We start from the raw sequence: 13,612 nt of genomic DNA on the forward strand, positions 1-13,612 counted from the left end.
AGTGAGCCAGAGGCCTGGATCAGTGCGGAGCAGCTGAGAGCTGAGGAGGTGCCGATGGAGAGATGCAACAGTCTCGAATGGCTGAGAGCTGGATTGGAGCTGATTCGAGGCCCGGATTAGCACAGGATGACTGAGAGCTGGATTGGAGCAGATTAGAGGGCTGGATCAGTACAGGATGGCTGAGAGCTGGATTGGAGCGGATTTCAGGCCTGGATCACTACAGAATGGGTGACAGCTGGATGGGGGGGTTGGGGGGCGGATTAGAGGCCTGTATCAGGACAGAATGGCTGAGAGCTGAATTGGAGCAGACTGGAGACTTGGAGCAGAGCGAAAGCGGTAATTGGACTGGAGGTGGTTGTGGAGCTGGGGAAAGCTTGCTGTGAAGGTGAGAGGTACATGCAAGTGGGTGGGGGTTGAGGAGCATTGATGGGGAGTGGATTGGTGGAAAGAAAATGGACAGGTGGGACAAGTCAAGTGGAGGGTCGGGTCTGAAATGAGATGGGGTTTGGAAGATGAGGAAACGGTTGAAGTCAACATTGATGCTGTGTGGTTGGAGGGTCCGAAGGCGGAAGATGAGGCATTGCTCCCCCCAGGCCTGAGGTGGGCTGGATTTTGCACTTTGTAGCTCAGGGTGTTGGTGCCCTTGCTTGATAGGTTGGAGAAGAAGCAAACGGTGGTAAGACATGGAGCAGATGGTGACTGAGAGCAGTTAAGAGGGAAGGTGTTTAAGCAGCATGTCGAGAGATATCGTGAGGAAATAGACGGAAATGGTCACATATGCAGCAGAAGTTTGGTAGACTTTACGGTTTTAAAGTTAGGACGGCTCTTGCTTGGAGTGGGAAGAAAGGTATACCAAAGACTGCCCGGGCAAACTTGGGCGTAAACAGAGCCGTGAGAAGGCAAGTTGCAGTATAACACCACTGCCTACAGAAAAATTGCAATTCACGTTCTGTCGTTAGTTTGTAAATCAGGGGAGAGCGCGAACGCAGTCCCCCACTACCACAAATTTTGCAGTCGAGTATCCCGCATTTGGGGACATCGCAGGCGTCAGCACACCCAAAGTGCAATGGGATAGCCTCATCCTGGGAGCGCCACCTCACTGATCATGTCAGCTCCCCTGCCAGGTAAGTATACTCAGCGCTCACACTCGCTCACACCCCACAACAGCCGCTCCCTCTCACTCTCACACTCACTCACTTTTGCAACATCGGACATTCACTTACTCAACCTGCCCTGCCTGTCGATCAGCTTCATTCTTCAAATGGATCACCGAATGTCTCCAGGACTCCCGTTTTACTCAAATACCACCCACGGCTGCGCCTGCACTGCTTATCTGCATGTATCCCTTCAAAGGACGCGCCCCGCCCCTGTTTCCTTCAGGCTGCCTCCTGATTCGCGGAAAAAGAGGAGGGAAAGTTCCAACTTTCTTTTCAAACACTCGTCCGAATTTGATGTCAACGCGAATAAAAGCAACTTCCAATCTTTGATTGTGAAACTGGAAGCAGTTTTTAAAACCAATTTACCTCGACTTTCTACAATGTTTAGCTGCAGCTTTGCAAATCTCTCTTCAATCAGATTAGTGACTTCAGTTTGAAATCACATGCAAGATTAAGGGTGCCAGGGAAACATATTTCTCAACATTATGTTGGATGAGACACGAAACTGAGACCACCGCCTCGTCTGGCTGCACATTCCGAGCACTCACCACCCTCTGTGTAAAATAAACTGGCCTGTGATTAAAATGTCTGATTTACCTGCTACTTTCCCTGGGGCAAAGGATTCCAAATTTAGAGGGCATAGGTTTCGGGTGAGAAGGGAAAGATTTCAAAGGGATCTAGGGGGCAACTATTTCACACAGAGGGGTGCTGCGTGGACGCAATGATGGAGGTTGGTACAATTACAACATGCGAAAGGCATCTGAATAGGAAGGGTTCAGAGGGATAAGGGCCAAGTGCTGACAAATGGGACAAGATTAAATTAGGATACCTGGATTACTGCGAAGCAGCTGTGCAGCAGAACAAAGTGGGCTGGAGACCTGGATCAGTGCAGGGCAGCTGTGAGCCAGCACACAGTGGGCTGGAGGCCTAGTGTGGTGTGGTGACGCTGAGAGGCAGAACAGAGTAGGCTGGAGGCCTGGATTAGTGTGGAGCAGTTATGAGGAAGGACAGAGTGAGCCAGAGGCCTGGATCAGTGCAGAGCAACTATGAGGCAGAACAAAGTGGGCTGGAGACCTGGATCAGTGCGGGGCTGCTGTGACCCAGCACACAGTGGGCTGGAGGCCTAGTGTGGTGTGGAGAGGCTGGGAGGCACAACAGGGTAGGCTGGAGACCTGGATCAGTGTGGAGCAGATGTGAGGCAGAACACAGTGAGCCAGAGGCCTGGATCAGTGCGGAGCAGCTGAGAGCTGAGGAGGTGCCGATGGAGAGATGCAACAGTCTCGAATGGCTGAGAGCTGGATTGGAGCTGATTCGAGGCCCGGATTAGCACAGGATGACTGAGAGCTGGATTGGAGCAGATTAGAGGGCTGGATCAGTACAGGATGGCTGAGAGCTGGATTGGAGCGGATTTCAGGCCTGGATCACTACAGAATGGGTGACAGCTGGATGGGGGGGTTGGGGGGCGGATTAGAGGCCTGTATCAGGACAGAATGGCTGAGAGCTGAATTGGAGCAGACTGGAGACTTGGAGCAGAGCGAAAGCGGTAATTGGACTGGAGGTGGTTGTGGAGCTGGGGAAAGCTTGCTGTGAAGGTGAGAGGTACATGCAAGTGGGTGGGGGTTGAGGAGCATTGATGGGGAGTGGATTGGTGGAAAGAAAATGGACAGGTGGGACAAGTCAAGTGGAGGGTCGGGTCTGAAATGAGATGGGGTTTGGAAGATGAGGAAACGGTTGAAGTCAACATTGATGCTGTGTGGTTGGAGGGTCCGAAGGCGGAAGATGAGGCATTGCTCCCCCCAGGCGTGAGGTGGGCTGGATTTTGCACTTTGTAGCTCAGGGTGTTGGTGCCCTTGCTTGATAGGTTGGAGAAGAAGCAAACGGTGGTATGACATGGAGCAGATGGTGACTGAGAGCAGTTAAGAGGGAAGGTGTTTAAGCAGCATGTCGAGAGATATCGTGAGGAAATAGACGGAAATGGTCACATATGCAGCAGAAGTTTGGTAGACTTAACGGTTTTAAAGTTAGGACGGCTCTTGCTTGGAGTGGGAAGAAAGGTATACCAAAGACTGCCCGGGCAAACTTGGGCGTGAACAGAGCCGTGAGAAGGCAAGTTGCAGTATAACACCACTGCCTACAGAAAAATTGCAATTCACGTTCTGTCGTTAGTTTGTAAATCAGGGGAGAGCGCGAACGCAGTCCCCCACTACCACAAATTTTGCAGTCGAGTATCCCGCATTTGGGGACATCGCAGGCGTCAGCACACCCAAAGTGCAATGGGATAGCCTCATCCTGGGAGCGCCACCTCACTGATCATGTCAGCTCCCCTGCCAGGTAAGTATACTCAGCGCTCACACTCGCTCACACCCCACAACAGCCGCTCCCTCTCACTCTCACACTCACTCACTTTTGCAACATCGGACATTCACTTACTCAACCTGCCCTGCCTGTCGATCAGCTTCATTCTTCAAATGGATCACCGAATGTCTCCAGGACTCCCGTTTTACTCAAATACCACCCACGGCTGCGCCTGCACTGCTTATCTGCATGTATCCCTTCAAAGGACGCGCCCCGCCCCTGTTTCCTTCAGGCTGCCTCCTGATTCGCGGAAAAAGAGGAGGGAAAGTTCCAACTTTCTTTTCAAACACTCGTCCGAATTTGATGTCAACGCGAATAAAAGCAACTTCCAATCTTTGATTGTGAAACTGGAAGCAGTTTTTAAAACCAATTTACCTCGACTTTCTACAATGTTTAGCTGCAGCTTTGCAAATCTCTCTTCAATCAGATTAGTGACTTCAGTTTGAAATCACATGCAAGATTAAGGGTGCCAGGGAAACATATTTCTCAACATTATGTTGGATGAGACACGAAACTGAGACCACCGCCTCGTCTGGCTGCACATTCCGAGCACTCACCACCCTCTGTGTAAAATAAACTGGCCTGTGATTAAAATGTCTGATTTACCTGCTGCTTTCCCTGGGGCAAAGGATTCCAAATTTAGAGGGCATAGGTTTCGGGTGAGAAGGGAAAGATTTCAAAGGGATCTAGGGGGCAACTATTTCACACAGAGGGGTGCTGCGTGGACGCAATGATGGAGGTTGGTACAATTACAACATGCGAAAGGCATCTGAATAGGAAGGGTTCAGAGGGATAAGGGCCAAGTGCTGACAAATGGGACAAGATTAAATTAGGATACCTGGATTACTGCGAAGCAGCTGTGCAGCAGAACAAAGTGGGCTGGAGACCTGGATCAGTGCAGGGCAGCTGTGAGCCAGCACACAGTGGGCTGGAGGCCTAGTGTGGTGTGGTGACGCTGAGAGGCAGAACAGAGTAGGCTGGAGGCCTGGATTAGTGTGGAGCAGTTATGAGGAAGGACAGAGTGAGCCAGAGGCCTGGATCAGTGCAGAGCAACTATGAGGCAGAACAAAGTGGGCTGGAGACCTGGATCAGTGCGGGGCTGCTGTGACCCAGCACACAGTGGGCTGGAGGCCTAGTGTGGTGTGGAGAGGCTGAGAGGCAGATCAGAGTGGGCTGGAGGCCTGGATCAGTATGGAGCAGATGTGAGGCAGAACACAGTGAGCCAGAGGCCTGGATCAGTGCGGAGCAGCTGAGAGCTGAGGAGGTGCCGATGGAGAGATGCAACAGTCTCGAATGGCTGAGAGCTGGATTGGAGCTGATTCGAGGCCCGGATTAGCACAGGATGACTGAGAGCTGGATTGGAGCAGATTAGAGGGCTGGATCAGTACAGGATGGCTGAGAGCTGGATTGGAGCGGATTTCAGGCCTGGATCACTACAGAATGGGTGACAGCTGGATGGGGGGGTTGGGGGGCGGATTAGAGGCCTGTATCAGGACAGAATGGCTGAGAGCTGAATTGGAGCAGACTGGAGACTTGGAGCAGAGCGAAAGCGGTAATTGGACTGGAGGTGGTTGTGGAGCTGGGGAAAGCTTGCTGTGAAGGTGAGAGGTACATGCAAGTGGGTGGGGGTTGAGGAGCATTGATGGGGAGTGGATTGGTGGAAAGAAAATGGACAGGTGGGACAAGTCAAGTGGAGGGTCGGGTCTGAAATGAGATGGGGTTTGGAAGATGAGGAAACGGTTGAAGTCAACATTGATGCTGTGTGGTTGGAGGGTCCGAAGGCGGAAGATGAGGCATTGCTCCCCCCAGGCCTGAGGTGGGCTGGATTTTGCACTTTGTAGCTCAGGGTGTTGGTGCCCTTGCTTGATAGGTTGGAGAAGAAGCAAACGGTGGTAAGACATGGAGCAGATGGTGACTGAGAGCAGTTAAGAGGGAAGGTGTTTAAGCAGCATGTCGAGAGATATCGTGAGGAAATAGACGGAAATGGTCACATATGCAGCAGAAGTTTGGTAGACTTTACGGTTTTAAAGTTAGGACGGCTCTTGCTTGGAGTGGGAAGAAAGGTATACCAAAGACTGCCCGGGCAAACTTGGGCGTAAACAGAGCCGTGAGAAGGCAAGTTGCAGTATAACACCACTGCCTACAGAAAAATTGCAATTCACGTTCTGTCGTTAGTTTGTAAATCAGGGGAGAGCGCGAACGCAGTCCCCCACTACCACAAATTTTGCAGTCGAGTATCCCGCATTTGGGGACATCGCAGGCGTCAGCACACCCAAAGTGCAATGGGATAGCCTCATCCTGGGAGCGCCACCTCACTGATCATGTCAGCTCCCCTGCCAGGTAAGTATACTCAGCGCTCACACTCGCTCACACCCCACAACAGCCGCTCCCTCTCACTCTCACACTCACTCACTTTTGCAACATCGGACATTCACTTACTCAACCTGCCCTGCCTGTCGATCAGCTTCATTCTTCAAATGGATCACCGAATGTCTCCAGGACTCCCGTTTTACTCAAATACCACCCACGGCTGCGCCTGCACTGCTTATCTGCATGTATCCCTTCAAAGGACGCGCCCCGCCCCTGTTTCCTTCAGGCTGCCTCCTGATTCGCGGAAAAAGAGGAGGGAAAGTTCCAACTTTCTTTTCAAACACTCGTCCGAATTTGATGTCAACGCGAATAAAAGCAACTTCCAATCTTTGATTGTGAAACTGGAAGCAGTTTTTAAAACCAATTTACCTCGACTTTCTACAATGTTTAGCTGCAGCTTTGCAAATCTCTCTTCAATCAGATTAGTGACTTCAGTTTGAAATCACATGCAAGATTAAGGGTGCCAGGGAAACATATTTCTCAACATTATGTTGGATGAGACACGAAACTGAGACCACCGCCTCGTCTGGCTGCACATTCCGAGCACTCACCACCCTCTGTGTAAAATAAACTGGCCTGTGATTAAAATGTCTGATTTACCTGCTGCTTTCCCTGGGGCAAAGGATTCCAAATTTAGAGGGCATAGGTTTCGGGTGAGAAGGGAAAGATTTCAAAGGGATCTAGGGGGCAACTATTTCACACAGAGGGGTGCTGCGTGGACGCAATGATGGAGGTTGGTACAATTACAACATGCGAAAGGCATCTGAATAGGAAGGGTTCAGAGGGATAAGGGCCAAGTGCTGACAAATGGGACAAGATTAAATTAGGATACCTGGATTACTGCGAAGCAGCTGTGCAGCAGAACAAAGTGGGCTGGAGACCTGGATCAGTGCAGGGCAGCTGTGAGCCAGCACACAGTGGGCTGGAGGCCTAGTGTGGTGTGGTGACGCTGAGAGGCAGAACAGAGTAGGCTGGAGGCCTGGATTAGTGTGGAGCAGTTATGAGGAAGGACAGAGTGAGCCAGAGGCCTGGATCAGTGCAGAGCAACTATGAGGCAGAACAAAGTGGGCTGGAGACCTGGATCAGTGCGGGGCTGCTGTGACCCAGCACACAGTGGGCTGGAGGCCTAGTGTGGTGTGGAGAGGCTGAGAGGCAGATCAGAGTGGGCTGGAGGCCTGGATCAGTATGGAGCAGATGTGAGGCAGAACACAGTGAGCCAGAGGCCTGGATCAGTGCGGAGCAGCTGAGAGCTGAGGAGGTGCCGATGGAGAGATGCAACAGTCTCGAATGGCTGAGAGCTGGATTGGAGCTGATTCGAGGCCCGGATTAGCACAGGATGACTGAGAGCTGGATTGGAGCAGATTAGAGGGCTGGATCAGTACAGGATGGCTGAGAGCTGGATTGGAGCGGATTTCAGGCCTGGATCACTACAGAATGGGTGACAGCTGGATGGGGGGGTTGGGGGGCGGATTAGAGGCCTGTATCAGGACAGAATGGCTGAGAGCTGAATTGGAGCAGACTGGAGACTTGGAGCAGAGCGAAAGCGGTAATTGGACTGGAGGTGGTTGTGGAGCTGGGGAAAGCTTGCTGTGAAGGTGAGAGGTACATGCAAGTGGGTGGGGGTTGAGGAGCATTGATGGGGAGTGGATTGGTGGAAAGAAAATGGACAGGTGGGACAAGTCAAGTGGAGGGTCGGGTCTGAAATGAGATGGGGTTTGGAAGATGAGGAAACGGTTGAAGTCAACATTGATGCTGTGTGGTTGGAGGGTCCGAAGGCGGAAGATGAGGCATTGCTCCCCCCAGGCCTGAGGTGGGCTGGATTTTGCACTTTGTAGCTCAGGGTGTTGGTGCCCTTGCTTGATAGGTTGGAGAAGAAGCAAACGGTGGTAAGACATGGAGCAGATGGTGACTGAGAGCAGTTAAGAGGGAAGGTGTTTAAGCAGCATGTCGAGAGATATCGTGAGGAAATAGACGGAAATGGTCACATATGCAGCAGAAGTTTGGTAGACTTTACGGTTTTAAAGTTAGGACGGCTCTTGCTTGGAGTGGGAAGAAAGGTATACCAAAGACTGCCCGGGCAAACTTGGGCGTAAACAGAGCCGTGAGAAGGCAAGTTGCAGTATAACACCACTGCCTACAGAAAAATTGCAATTCACGTTCTGTCGTTAGTTTGTAAATCAGGGGAGAGCGCGAACGCAGTCCCCCACTACCACAAATTTTGCAGTCGAGTATCCCGCATTTGGGGACATCGCAGGCGTCAGCACACCCAAAGTGCAATGGGATAGCCTCATCCTGGGAGCGCCACCTCACTGATCATGTCAGCTCCCCTGCCAGGTAAGTATACTCAGCGCTCACACTCGCTCACACCCCACAACAGCCGCTCCCTCTCACTCTCACACTCACTCACTTTTGCAACATCGGACATTCACTTACTCAACCTGCCCTGCCTGTCGATCAGCTTCATTCTTCAAATGGATCACCGAATGTCTCCAGGACTCCCGTTTTACTCAAATACCACCCACGGCTGCGCCTGCACTGCTTATCTGCATGTATCCCTTCAAAGGACGCGCCCCGCCCCTGTTTCCTTCAGGCTGCCTCCTGATTCGCGGAAAAAGAGGAGGGAAAGTTCCAACTTTCTTTTCAAACACTCGTCCGAATTTGATGTCAACGCGAATAAAAGCAACTTCCAATCTTTGATTGTGAAACTGGAAGCAGTTTTTAAAACCAATTTACCTCGACTTTCTACAATGTTTAGCTGCAGCTTTGCAAATCTCTCTTCAATCAGATTAGTGACTTCAGTTTGAAATCACATGCAAGATTAAGGGTGCCAGGGAAACATATTTCTCAACATTATGTTGGATGAGACACGAAACTGAGACCACCGCCTCGTCTGGCTGCACATTCCGAGCACTCACCACCCTCTGTGTAAAATAAACTGGCCTGTGATTAAAATGTCTGATTTACCTGCTGCTTTCCCTGGGGCAAAGGATTCCAAATTTAGAGGGCATAGGTTTCGGGTGAGAAGGGAAAGATTTCAAAGGGATCTAGGGGGCAACTATTTCACACAGAGGGGTGCTGCGTGGACGCAATGATGGAGGTTGGTACAATTACAACATGCGAAAGGCATCTGAATAGGAAGGGTTCAGAGGGATAAGGGCCAAGTGCTGACAAATGGGACAAGATTAAATTAGGATACCTGGATTACTGCGAAGCAGCTGTGCAGCAGAACAAAGTGGGCTGGAGACCTGGATCAGTGCAGGGCAGCTGTGAGCCAGCACACAGTGGGCTGGAGGCCTAGTGTGGTGTGGTGACGCTGAGAGGCAGAACAGAGTAGGCTGGAGGCCTGGATTAGTGTGGAGCAGTTATGAGGAAGGACAGAGTGAGCCAGAGGCCTGGATCAGTGCAGAGCAACTATGAGGCAGAACAAAGTGGGCTGGAGACCTGGATCAGTGCGGGGCTGCTGTGACCCAGCACACAGTGGGCTGGAGGCCTAGTGTGGTGTGGAGAGGCTGAGAGGCAGATCAGAGTGGGCTGGAGGCCTGGATCAGTATGGAGCAGATGTGAGGCAGAACACAGTGAGCCAGAGGCCTGGATCAGTGCGGAGCAGCTGAGAGCTGAGGAGGTGCCGATGGAGAGATGCAACAGTCTCGAATGGCTGAGAGCTGGATTGGAGCTGATTCGAGGCCCGGATTAGCACAGGATGACTGAGAGCTGGATTGGAGCAGATTAGAGGGCTGGATCAGTACAGGATGGCTGAGAGCTGGATTGGAGCGGATTTCAGGCCTGGATCACTACAGAATGGGTGACAGCTGGATGGGGGGGTTGGGGGGCGGATTAGAGGCCTGTATCAGGACAGAATGGCTGAGAGCTGAATTGGAGCAGACTGGAGACTTGGAGCAGAGCGAAAGCGGTAATTGGACTGGAGGTGGTTGTGGAGCTGGGGAAAGCTTGCTGTGAAGGTGAGAGGTACATGCAAGTGGGTGGGGGTTGAGGAGCATTGATGGGGAGTGGATTGGTGGAAAGAAAATGGACAGGTGGGACAAGTCAAGTGGAGGGTCGGGTCTGAAATGAGATGGGGTTTGGAAGATGAGGAAACGGTTGAAGTCAACATTGATGCTGTGTGGTTGGAGGGTCCGAAGGCGGAAGATGAGGCATTGCTCCCCCCAGGCCTGAGGTGGGCTGGATTTTGCACTTTGTAGCTCAGGGTGTTGGTGCCCTTGCTTGATAGGTTGGAGAAGAAGCAAACGGTGGTAAGACATGGAGCAGATGGTGACTGAGAGCAGTTAAGAGGGAAGGTGTTTAAGCAGCATGTCGAGAGATATCGTGAGGAAATAGACGGAAATGGTCACATATGCAGCAGAAGTTTGGTAGACTTTACGGTTTTAAAGTTAGGACGGCTCTTGCTTGGAGTGGGAAGAAAGGTATACCAAAGACTGCCCGGGCAAACTTGGGCGTAAACAGAGCCGTGAGAAGGCAAGTTGCAGTATAACACCACTGCCTACAGAAAAATTGCAATTCACGTTCTGTCGTTAGTTTGTAAATCAGGGGAGAGCGCGAACGCAGTCCCCCCCTACCACAAATTTTGCAGTCGAGTATCCCGCATTTGGGGACATCGCAGGCGTCAGCACACCCAAAGTGCAATGGGATAGCCTCATCCTGGGAGCGCCACCTCACTGATCATGTCAGCTCCCCTGCCAGGTAAGTATACTCAGCGCTCACACTCGCTCACACCCCACAACAGCCGCTCCCTCTCACTCTCACACTCACTCACTTTTGCAACATCGGACATTCACTTACTCAACCTGCCCTGCCTGTCGATCAGCTTCATTCTTCAAATGGATCACCGAATGTCTCCAGGACTCCCGTTTTACTCAAATACCACCCACGGCTGCGCCTGCACTGCTTATCTGCATGTATCCCTTCAAAGGACGCGCCCCGCCCCTGTTTCCTTCAGGCTGCCTCCTGATTCGCGGAAAAAGAGGAGGGAAAGTTCCAACTTTCTTTTCAAACACTCGTCCGAATTTGATGTCAACGCGAATAAAAGCAACTTCCAATCTTTGATTGTGAAACTGGAAGCAGTTTTTAAAACCAATTTACCTCGACTTTCTACAATGTTTAGCTGCAGCTTTGCAAATCTCTCTTCAATCAGATTAGTGACTTCAGTTTGAAATCACATGCAAGATTAAGGGTGCCAGGGAAACATATTTCTCAACATTATGTTGGATGAGACACGAAACTGAGACCACCGCCTCGTCTGGCTGCACATTCCGAGCACTCACCACCCTCTGTGTAAAATAAACTGGCCTGTGATTAAAATGTCTGATTTACCTGCTGCTTTCCCTGGGGCAAAGGATTCCAAATTTAGAGGGCATAGGTTTCGGGTGAGAAGGGAAAGATTTCAAAGGGATCTAGGGGGCAACTATTTCACACAGAGGGGTGCTGCGTGGACGCAATGATGGAGGTTGGTACAATTACAACATGCGAAAGGCATCTGAATAGGAAGGGTTCAGAGGGATAAGGGCCAAGTGCTGACAAATGGGACAAGATTAAATTAGGATACCTGGATTACTGCGAAGCAGCTGTGCAGCAGAACAAAGTGGGCTGGAGACCTGGATCAGTGCAGGGCAGCTGTGAGCCAGCACACAGTGGGCTGGAGGCCTAGTGTGGTGTGGTGACGCTGAGAGGCAGAACAGAGTAGGCTGGAGGCCTGGATTAGTGTGGAGCAGTTATGAGGAAGGACAGAGTGAGCCAGAGGCCTGGATCAGTGCAGAGCAACTATGAGGCAGAACAAAGTGGGCTGGAGACCTGGATCAGTGCGGGGCTGCTGTGACCCAGCACACAGTGGGCTGGAGGCCTAGTGTGGTGTGGAGAGGCTGAGAGGCAGATCAGAGTGGGCTGGAGGCCTGGATCAGTATGGAGCAGATGTGAGGCAGAACACAGTGAGCCAGAGGCCTGGATCAGTGCGGAGCAGCTGAGAGCTGAGGAGGTGCCGATGGAGAGATGCAACAGTCTCGAATGGCTGAGAGCTGGATTGGAGCTGATTCGAGGCCCGGATTAGCACAGGATGACTGAGAGCTGGATTGGAGCAGATTAGAGGGCTGGATCAGTACAGGATGGCTGAGAGCTGGATTGGAGCGGATTTCAGGCCTGGATCACTACAGAATGGGTGACAGCTGGATGGGGGGGTTGGGGGGCGGATTAGAGGCCTGTATCAGGACAGAATGGCTGAGAGCTGAATTGGAGCAGACTGGAGACTTGGAGCAGAGCGAAAGCGGTAATTGGACTGGAGGTGGTTGTGGAGCTGGGGAAAGCTTGCTGTGAAGGTGAGAGGTACATGCAAGTGGGTGGGGGTTGAGGAGCATTGATGGGGAGTGGATTGGTGGAAAGAAAATGGACAGGTGGGACAAGTCAAGTGGAGGGTCGGGTCTGAAATGAGATGGGGTTTGGAAGATGAGGAAACGGTTGAAGTCAACATTGATGCTGTGTGGTTGGAGGGTCCGAAGGCGGAAGATGAGGCATTGCTCCCCCCAGGCCTGAGGTGGGCTGGATTTTGCACTTTGTAGCTCAGGGTGTTGGTGCCCTTGCTTGATAGGTTGGAGAAGAAGCAAACGGTGGTAAGACATGGAGCAGATGGTGACTGAGAGCAGTTAAGAGGGAAGGTGTTTAAGCAGCATGTCGAGAGATATCGTGAGGAAATAGACGGAAATGGTCACATATGCAGCAGAAGTTTGGTAGACTTTACGGTTTTAAAGTTAGGACGGCTCTTGCTTGGAGTGGGAAGAAAGGTATACCAAAGACTGCCCGGGCAAACTTGGGCGTAAACAGAGCCGTGAGAAGGCAAGTTGCAGTATAACACCACTGCCTACAGAAAAATTGCAATTCACGTTCTGTCGTTAGTTTGTAAATCAGGGGAGAGCGCGAACGCAGTCCCCCACTACCACAAATTTTGCAGTCGAGTATCCCGCATTTGGGGACATCGCAGGCGTCAGCACACCCAAAGTGCAATGGGATAGCCTCATCCTGGGAGCGCCACCTCACTGATCATGTCAGCTCCCCTGCCAGGTAAGTATACTCAGCGCTCACACTCGCTCACACCCCACAACAGCCGCTCCCTCTCACTCTCACACTCACTCACTTTTGCAACATCGGACATTCACTTACTCAACCTGCCCTGCCTGTCGATCAGCTTCATTCTTCAAATGGATCACCGAATGTCTCCAGGACTCCCGTTTTACTCAAATACCACCCACGGCTGCGCCTGCACTGCTTATCTGCATGTATCCCTTCAAAGGACGCGCCCCGCCCCTGTTTCCTTCAGGCTGCCTCCTGATTCGCGGAAAAAGAGGAGGGAAAGTTCCAACTTTCTTTTCAAACACTCGTCCGAATTTGATGTCAACGCGAATAAAAGCAACTTCCAATCTTTGATTGTGAAACTGGAAGCAGTTTTTAAAACCAATTTACCTCGACTTTCTACAATGTTTAGCTGCAGCTTTGCAAATCTCTCTTCAATCAGATTAGTGACTTCAGTTTGAAATCACATGCAAGATTAAGGGTGCCAGGGAAACATATTTCTCAACATTATGTTGGATGAGACACGAAACTGAGACCACCGCCTCGTCTGGCTGCACATTCCGAGCACTCACCACCCTCTGTGTAAAATAAACTGGCCTGTGATTAAAATGTCTGATTTACCTGCTGCTTTCCCTGGGGCAAAGGATTCCAAATTTAGA

General features: G+C 51.3%; 6 non-coding genes across 6 annotated transcripts; all 6 read right to left on the reverse strand.

Moving 5' to 3' along the window:
- Nucleotides 1–968: 968 nt before the first annotated feature.
- LOC140455882 (U1 spliceosomal RNA) lies at nt 969–1,132 on the reverse strand. The gene has a single exon (XR_011953100.1). It is a non-coding gene; the product is annotated as a U1 spliceosomal RNA (small nuclear RNA).
- Nucleotides 1,133–3,332: 2,200 nt separating this feature from the next.
- LOC140455884 (U1 spliceosomal RNA) lies at nt 3,333–3,496 on the reverse strand. The gene has a single exon (XR_011953101.1). It is a non-coding gene; the product is annotated as a U1 spliceosomal RNA (small nuclear RNA).
- A 2,200-nt stretch (nt 3,497–5,696) lies between these two features.
- Nucleotides 5,697–5,860, reverse strand: LOC140455885 (U1 spliceosomal RNA). The gene has a single exon (XR_011953102.1). It is a non-coding gene; the product is annotated as a U1 spliceosomal RNA (small nuclear RNA).
- Nucleotides 5,861–8,060: 2,200 nt separating this feature from the next.
- Nucleotides 8,061–8,224, reverse strand: LOC140455886 (U1 spliceosomal RNA). The gene has a single exon (XR_011953103.1). It is a non-coding gene; the product is annotated as a U1 spliceosomal RNA (small nuclear RNA).
- A 2,200-nt stretch (nt 8,225–10,424) lies between these two features.
- LOC140455903 (U1 spliceosomal RNA) lies at nt 10,425–10,588 on the reverse strand. The gene has a single exon (XR_011953119.1). It is a non-coding gene; the product is annotated as a U1 spliceosomal RNA (small nuclear RNA).
- A 2,200-nt stretch (nt 10,589–12,788) lies between these two features.
- On the reverse strand, nt 12,789–12,952 carry LOC140455887 (U1 spliceosomal RNA). The gene has a single exon (XR_011953104.1). It is a non-coding gene; the product is annotated as a U1 spliceosomal RNA (small nuclear RNA).
- Nucleotides 12,953–13,612: the final 660 nt, after the last annotated feature.

This window comes from Chiloscyllium punctatum, chromosome 30 (assembly GCF_047496795.1).
Source record: "Chiloscyllium punctatum isolate Juve2018m chromosome 30, sChiPun1.3, whole genome shotgun sequence".
In the NCBI taxonomy this organism is placed as follows: domain Eukaryota; kingdom Metazoa; phylum Chordata; class Chondrichthyes; order Orectolobiformes; family Hemiscylliidae; genus Chiloscyllium; species Chiloscyllium punctatum.